Source organism: Salmo trutta, chromosome 14 (genome assembly GCF_901001165.1).
Source record: "Salmo trutta chromosome 14, fSalTru1.1, whole genome shotgun sequence".
Lineage (NCBI taxonomy): Eukaryota > Metazoa > Chordata > Actinopteri > Salmoniformes > Salmonidae > Salmo > Salmo trutta.
The window spans coordinates 71,606,229-71,615,723 of record NC_042970.1 but is presented as its reverse complement, the minus strand read 5'-3'; positions in this window follow the sequence as shown (position 1 = coordinate 71,615,723).

Here is a 9,495-nt window from a genome sequence, read left to right as displayed (position 1 = left end):
ACCTCTACTTGAGGAGTTTCTCACATTCTTCTCAGATCCTCTCAAGGTTTGTCAGCTTGGATGGGGAGCATTGCTTCATAGCTATTTTCAGGTCTCTCCAGAGATGTTAGATTGGGTTCAAGTCCAGGCTCTGGCTGGGCCACTCAAGGATATTCAGAGACTTGTCCCGAAGCCACTCCTGTGTTGTCTTGGCTGTATGGCCTAGGGTTGTTGTTCTGTTGGAAGGTGAACCTTCGCCCCAGTCTGAGGTTTTCATCAAGGATCTTTCTGTACTTTGCTCCATTCATCTTTGCCTCGATCCTGACTAGTCTCCCAGTCCCTGCCGCTGAAAAACATCCACACAGCATGATGCTGACACCACCATGCTTCACCGTAGGGATGGTGCTAGGTTTCCTCCAGACGTGACGCTTGGCATTCAGGCCAAAGAGTTCAATCTTGGTTTCATCAGACCAGAGAATCTTGTCTCTCATGGTCTGAGAGTCTTTAGGTGCCTTTTGGAAAACTCCAAGCGGGCTGTCATGTGCCTTTTACTGAGGAGTGGCTTCCGTCTGGCCGCTCTACCATAAAGGCCTGATTGGTGGAGTGCTTCATAGATGGTTGTCCTTCTGGAATATTCTCCCATCTCCACAGAGGAACTCTAGAGCTCTGTCCAAGTGACTATCGGGTTCTTGGTCACCTCTCCGACCAAGGCCATTCTCCCCCGATTGCTTTGTTTGGCCGGGCGGCCAGCTCTAGGAAGAGTCTTTGTGGTTCCAAACTTCTTCCATTTAACAATGATGGAGGCCGCTGTGTTCTTGGGAAACTTCACTGCTGCAGACATTTTTTGGTACCCTTCCCCAGATCTGTGCCTTGACACAAGCCTGTCTCTGAGCTCTACGGGCAATTCCTTTGACCTCATGGCTTGGTTTTTGCTCTGCCATACACTGTCAACTATGGGACCTTATATAGACAGGTGTGTGTCTTTCTAAATCATGTCCAATCAATTGAATTTACCACAGGTGGATTCGAATCAAGTTGTAGAAACATCTTAAGGATGATCAATGGAAACAGCATGCACCTGAGCTGAATTTAGACTCTCATTGCAAAGGGTCTGAATAGTTATGTTAATAATAAGGTATTTCTGTTTTTTTCTTTGTCATCATGATGTGTTGTGTGTAGATCGCTGAGGAAATGTTTTTGCTTAATCCATTTTAGAATAAGGTTGTAATGTAACAAAATGTGAAAAAAGTCAAGGGGTCTGAATACTTTCTGAAGGCACTGTACATGACAGCCACAAGGTTTTCCCTGACCAGGATAAAATCTAGGCCCTGGTTATAGCCTTTGCTAGCCCCTCACATGACCACACTTACAACAACAACACCCCATTCTGATCTCTGTGCTATAATTCTCCGATGATGAACCGGAAACACATCCCCCCCACAGTACACAACTACATAATGGACTACTACCCCCTATGTATACCACACAACAGAACATAAACACGTCTTTACTAGATGTTGGTCAAACATAGTCGGATATAAGGCACGTTTTGTTAACAATTCTCCTCGAGAACAATAGCAGCTAATTACCTCTTCTAATGACTGTTAGCGCCGCCGTGGCTAATGGCTGTAGGAGATACAGATCTCTCATTACCAAATCCTCCTCGTCGTATATATCCTCTAGCTGGAGGAGCGGTGTGTGTGTGGTGTGGTGTATGTGTGTGTGTGTGTGTGTGTGTGTGTGTGTGTGTGTGTGTGTGTGTGTGTGTGTGTGTGTGTCCGCTAGCTGGAGGAGGATAAATATTACAACACACTGCTTCTTCACTGCTGGTGGGAACACTTCACACATTGATACGAGATGAGGAGGACTGCTGGGCATGGTATCTATAGGCTATATATGTGTATATATATATTTATATTTTATACAGTATATGATGGTTGGTTAATAAGGCAATAATTAAGGTTTGTAACCATTTCTCCACTTCGTCACTGTTGAACATGGAACGAGGGAGAACTTGGTTTGTTGTTTTGGAAAGTTTGTTGTTTAAAAAGTGTATTGGAACATTTCTTAGTAGCTAGCTAACTTTTAAGATTGGATCCCGCGACGCAGTTTGCATCAGATGCTGGGACTGCTTCTCTCTGTCCAGTGATCCTGCCGTCCAAGGCCGGGTCTGAGGAGATGCTAGCTAGCTGCCTATCAAGCTAGCGGTTTCTTGAGGGCTTGAACGCAGCCCGCGTCGTGGTTAGCCATTGTGGCTGGGACCTCGGATTGTCCCGGGTTTGTGGCTGTCTAGATCCCTGCTGTTTGTTGTTTTCCCTTCCCTGTGACCTGCCCTGTCTGGAACTGCTAGGAGTAACAGTGTAACCCACGTTGCTAGCTACCATGACAAAGACCAAAGCCGGTGGGAGTACCGTTGAGGACAGTGGTGTCTCTCTGTCACAGGTGAAGGATCTTTTAAACGAACAAAAAGAGTTCTACAAGCAGTTGTAACAACAACAAGAAAAGAGCTTCAAGTGTTTTGTCCAAATACTTGTGTATTTAACTATTAAAAAATAGACGACCTGACCAGAGAGGTCCAGGACCTGAAGAACAGCTTGCAGTTCTCTTAGGGTCAACTCAATGAGTTGAAACAGGAGAACGACAAGATCACAACAATCTTAATTAAGTCATTGAGAGAGGACATCAGTTCTGTGTGTGAATCCATGATAACAATGACAGATAAATCAGACTTGAGGGACTATCAAGGCGGAATAACATGGTTGTGGACGGAATTGCAGAATCTCCACATGAGACCTGAGGACAAAGTGAGGGAAATGATCTCTGAGAAATTGAAGATGGACCACAGGAAGATTGAGGTGGAGCGTGCCCACAGTACTGGAAAAAACACCACCTGCCCAGGTGACAGGCCCAGGCTGATAGTGGTCAAGTACCTGATGTTCAGGTAGCTGTTCTGGAAAGAACCAAGAACTTGAGAGGAGCGTATATCTTCCTCAACGAGGACTATACTAGAAGAGGAAAGAACTGATCCCAGCCATGAAAGCTGCCAGAGAGCGTGGGGACATTGCTTACATCCGTTATGACAGGCTCATTGTCCACGCTCCCTCCCATAAGCCTGGAAGGGATGAGCGAGCCAAGCCTATGTGTTCGTAGCTTCAACCCCGCAGCACGCACGCACGCACGCACGCACGCACGCACACACACACACACACACACACACACACACACACACACACACCAATTGATTCATGGACTGCTGAATGTATATTTTTTTCTCTCGCTTTGTTTGATCTTTTCCATATTAGGTCTATCTCTGATAAGCTACCAAGGAAAGCGCTGAAAATAGCCCATATTAATATGCAGCCTTAGAAACAAGGTTAATGAAATCAATAACCTGTTAACATCAGTTAACATTCATATATTAACAATTTCTGAGACTTGGATAATTAATTTGATGATACAGCAGTAGTAATACAAGGATATAACATCTATAGAAGAGACAGAAATGCTTATGGGGGAGGTGTTGCTGTATATATTCAGAGCTATATCGCTGTAATGCTTAGAGACAATCTTATGTCAAGTGGTATTGAAGTGTTGTGGTTGCAGGTTCACTTGACACATCTAAAGCCTTTTCTTTTGGGGTGTTGCTATAGGCCACTAAGTGCTAACAGTCTAAATAATATGTATGAAATGCTTGATAGTGTATGTGATGTAAACTTTCTTGGGGACCTGAATATTGACTGGTTTTCATCAAGCTGTCCGCTCAAGAGGAAGCTTCTCACTGTAACCCGTGTCTGTAATCTGGTTCAGGTTATTAATCAACCTACCAGGGTGTTTACAAGCACTACAGGAACAAGATCATCCACATGTATCGATCACATCTTTACTAATAATGTAGAACTTTGTTCTAAAGCTGTATCTGTACCCATTGGATGCAGTGATCACAATATAGTGGCTATATTCAGGAAAGCCTAATTTCCATGTATAAGAGATCATACAAAATATTTTGCTGTTACCTTCATGTGGATAATGTTAAAAATATTTGTTTGTCTGATGTGATTAAAAGGAGCATCCAGATGCTGCACTTGATGAATTTATGAAATTGCTTCTTCCAATTATTGATAAACATGCACCTGTTGGATTGATGAGGAATTGAAAAACTGTATGGTTGAAAGAGATGGGGCTAAAGGAGTGGCTAATAAGTCTGCCTGCACATCTGACTGGTTGACTGTAATTGAGAAATGATGTGGCTAAACTCAACAAAAATTATTATTTGAATGATTACTTTATTGGCAAAGGGGGCAAACTTAGGCAGGAAATGCCAACAATGAACAGTGAGCCATCGCATTCATGCATAAAAATACAAATAATGAAAGAAAAGCATTTTAAGTTTGAATTTTGTAAAGTTAGTGTGGGAGAGGTGGAAAAATTATTGTTATCGATCAATAATGACAAACCTCCTGGCATTGACAACTACCATCTGTCATATCTTTAATCTGAGCCTAGAGGAAAGTCTTTGTTCTCAAGCCTTGCGGAAAGTCAAAGTAATTCCTCTACCCAAGAGTGGTAAAGCGGCCTTTACTGGTTCTAACAGCAGACATACTGTATAAGCTTGCTGCCAGCTCTTAGCAAACTATTGGAAAAAATGATGTTTGACCAAATACAATGCTATTTCTCTATAAACAAATTAACAAAATACTTTCAGCATGCTTATAGAGAGATTGATAATAATAAGATTGTAGGAGCTGTACTGTTAGATTTCAGTGCAGCCTTTGATTTTATTGACCATAACCTGTTGTTGAAAAAACGTATATGTGTATGGCTTTTCAACCTCTGCCATATCGTGGATTCAGAGCTATCTATCTAATATAACTCAAAGGGTTTTCTTTAACCTCTACGGGCCACGGGGGCAGTATTGAGAATTTTGAAAAAAATATGTGGCAATTTTTAACTGCCTCCTACACCAACTCAGAAGCTAGGATATGCATATTATTAACACATTCGGATAGAAAACACTCTGAATTTTCTAAAACAGTTTGAATGGTGTCTGTAAGTATAACAAAACTCATATTGCAGGCAAAAACCTGTGAAAAATAGATTTAAAAAAATGAGAATTTTGTGACTGTACTATTTAGTGTCATTGTTTTAAAGATACCACAGTGAGAAAGGATTCAGTTCGCAACTCCTACTGCTTCCACTAGATGTCAACGATCTTTAGAAAGTTGTTGGAAGCATCTGTGATGAATACAGACCGAATAAGAAAGCTTACAAGTTGACACGTCATCACTTCATTTTTTGCGCCTGCGCATGAATCTGAGAAGAGTGCCTTTGTCATTATCGTTTATTCTAGACACTTGATAGGTTGTGTGAAAATATTACTGATGTTTACTGATGTTTCACGTTAAAAATGGACCAAAAGATTAATGATGAACAACGTTTGACATGTTTAAACAAACGTAAATAGATTATTTACTAGGTTTTCTTTAGCTTTTTGACGTGACTTTACACTGCCCACCTCATTTTGTGGGAGCCTACTGAACGCTAACTATTTGGACATAAATTATGAACTTTGTCAAAAGAAACCACATTTGTTCTGGACCTGGGATCTCTGGCAGCGCCTTCTGATGGAGATAATCAAAGGTAAGGGGATATTTAGAATGTTATTATCGATATTAGATGATGCTAATGCTAACGGTATAGCTTAGCTTAGCTTAGCATATAGCTTATTGTTGTTAGCATAGTACCCAGTTTATGCAAAATGTGATTTCCCAGTAAAGTTATTTTGAGATCTGGCCATTCGGTAGCAATTACGAGATGATAATATATTATTCTTTGAATGACAATATTATAATTTACCAATGTTTTCGAATAGTAATTCCGTGATTTGTAATGCTGGATTCACTGGGTGCATTCGAGCCGAAAAAAATTCTGAATTTCACCGCGACTGTAAATGCTGTTTTTGGATATAAATATGAACTTGATGGAACTAAAAATGCATGTATTGTATAACATAATGTCCTATGAGTGTCATCTGATGCAGATTGTCAAAGGTAAGTGCATAATTCTAGCTAGTTTTCTGTCTGTTGATGCCCTTCTTTGAATTGGCTAAACATTACACGCAGCTATTGTCAATGTACTCTCCTCACATAACCTAACTTTATGCATTCTCCGTAATGCCTCTGAAAATCGGACAGCGTGGTTAGATTTAGGAGATATATCTTTCAAATGGAGGAAAATAGTTGATTATTTGATTTTTTGAAATGATTACTCTTGCAGTTTTGAATTCCCCGCCATGGTCACATGACAATGAATCCCAATACCGGGATAAGATCGGGATAAGATCCTCAACAGGTTAATGGAGGCTTCTCTAATGTCAAACATGTAAAGTGTGGTGTACAGCAGGGCAGCTCTCTAGGCCCTCTACTCTTTTCTTTTTTTTTTTACCAATGACCTGCCACTGGCATTAAACAAAGCATGTGTGTCCATGTATGCTGATGAATCAACCATACAAGCATCAGCAACCACAGCTAATGAAGTCACTGAAACCCTTAACAAAGAGTTGCAGTCTGTTTTTGGAATGGGTGGCCAGTAATAAACTGGTCCTGAACATTTCTAAAACTAAGAGCATTGTATTTGGTACAAATAAAAGTTCTAAATCTCAGCTGAATCTGGTAATGAATGGTGTGGCTGTTGAACAAGTTGAGGAGACTAAATTACTTGGCGTTATCTTAGATTGTAAACTCTCATGGTCAAAACATATAGATTCAATTGTTGTAATGATTGGAAGAGGTCTGTCCGTAATAAAGAGATGCTCTGCTTTTTTGACACTATACTCCAAAAAGCAAATCCTCAGGCTCTAGTTTAGTCTTATCTTGATTATTGTCCAGTCATGTGGTCGAGTGCTGCAAGGAAATACCTAGTTAAGCTGCAGCTGGTCCAGAACAGAGCGACACGTTTTGCTCTTCAATGTAACCAGAGGGCTGATTAAAATACTATGCTTGTCAGTCTCTCTTGGTTAAGAGTTGAGGAGAGACTGACTGTATCACTTCTTTTTACAAGAAACATTAACGTGTTGAAAATCCCAAATGTGTTTGCATAGTCAACTTACACACAGCTCTGACATGCACACTTACCCCACCAGACATGCTACCAGGGGTCTTTTCACATCCCAAAATCCAGGACAAATTCAAGAAAGTGTACAGTACTATATATTGTCATTATTGCATAGAACTCCGTTCCATCTCATATTGCTTAAGTGAACAGCAAACCTGGTTTCAAAGAACAGATAAAGGAACACGTCACGGCACAACGCCTCTCCCCTATTTGACCTAGATAGTTTGTGTGTACGTATTGATATGTAAGCTACGTGTACCTTTTGTATTTATTTATTTATGAAGTTCTGTCCTTGAGCTGTTGTCTATAAATGTTCTGTATTATGTCATGTTTCATGTTTTGTGTGGACCCCAGGAAGAGTAGCTGCTGCTTTTGCAACAGCTAATGGGGATCCTAATAAAATACCAAATGCCCAAAATGTGCCAGTGTATTAATGCATGAGAAGTCAGCTTGTCTTGTAACTGTGGGACTAAACAGTGTTGTTGTAAAGTTGAACTGTTTCTGACTAGTGTTGAGGATAAAGCAAGGAATGATACTTCCACACCGAATGTTGGATGTCAGATGCAATCTCTCATGGTAGAACCTCACGCCTTCACAGTCACACCTTTCTCGATTTCTCTACCTATTTCTCTGTCTCCTCCTCTTCTCTCTCAGCACCTTCATCCCCCTCTCTCTCAGGTGTGGGTGGGCAGAGGAAGCCCATACGGTTATTATCACAGGTTGATATGTTGTGACTGGCAGCTGCAGACAGACAAGAGCAGGGGGCTGATCTGGGAGGAAGAGACCCAACACTGAGAAGGAGAGATGGGGGGAGGGAAGGAGGGAGGAAGAGACCCAACACTGAGAAGGAGAGATGGGGGGAGGGAAGGAGGGAGGAAGAGAACCACCACTGAAAAGGAGGGATGGAGTAAAGGAAGAAGAGACCCACCAGTGAAAAGGGGGGATGGAGGGAGGGACGGTGGGAGGAAGAGACCTCTGTCTCTTCTAGACGGGGGAGAGTGGCAAGCCTAAAACTCCCATGACTATGACATCATCTGCTCCCGTGTATTCTATGCCAAACCAAGGAAAATAGCCCCTATTGATATTTGTCAACTAATGAATTCGGTTTGATTTTCGCCACTGGATTGCAACAAGATAATGTCACTTGTATTGGATGAGATAGCACTTACCAGTGGAATAATGAATTGGCATTGTCTAATGATGGAAAATGCCCCTCTGGCCGATTGTCAGTCCGCCAGAACTGATCTGGCCCTTAGATAGCTTCACAACAACCTCAGAAACAAAGCACACAGTGAGTGGACAAAGTGATTAGCCGAACTGATGATCCGCAATATATATTGCCTTTAATATCCGTAAACATTCAAAGCTATCTCTCTCAAAAATCTAATGAATAGAATGGAAGCTTCCCTCCATTGGAAGCAGTGATGAGCAAAGCTGAAGCTACAAGCCATCCTCTTCCCGCCCCCCATCTGTTAAACACTAAAACACTAAAACACCACTGTGCTTCGTGTTGTTGCACTGTGTCTAACCTCCCTTCCCATTCCCTTACAATGTCATTATCTAGCATTCGATTGAACTCAACAACACAACAACATGACTAGCTAGCTAACAGCTGCACTTTATAGCTTTTCACTCCCTTTAACAGCTAATGCTAACTGATGCGGACATACACTTGCTTAGCGATAATGCTAAATCTCTCTCTCTCCTATTACTGGCAGATTTAACTCAATGAACAGATACACTTTTAACATGATATCTATAGGTTCAGCTTATAGACTAGTGCATTACATGGATATAGATTTAACTTAATTAACAAATTGACTTTGACTAACTTGTGACATCGATAGGCCTAAATGGTTTCTGTACGAAAGGGAGGACATACCGATATGGCTAGCAATAATTAGCAATTTTCCGTACATTTTGTGTAGTATAGCCGCAAAGCTAGGCTAATCCATCTGTCATGTGGTGAGGACTTTCTCCCAAACCTTTCTCCGCAACCAAGCTCCATTGGGCTCCAGGATTCAGCCTGGGCTCTGTGGTGCCATTTTGCTTCTTACTCACACAGTGACAAATTAGGCACAGGGCCACAGACTCAAAAAGTCCTACAGAGAAATAAACCTCAATTTCGGATCATTTCACTGTGGTACTTTAGCTGCGGGGCCCTGGAATGAAAGCCATGATGTATCCTGGGGGGATATTCAGGACAGCTCTGTATCCTACAGTTCGTGACTGCATTGACACGTCATCGCAAGTCCATTTTCTGTGTGCCTTTTACTAGCCCCTAAAAATATCCTGGAAACAATTGTGCATTTCCCACTGCCACAGAAACAACGTATCCCCGTGTACCAACAGTGAAATGCAACGGCTACCAAAAAAGATGTATTGTATGCTGAGTACTTTACATTG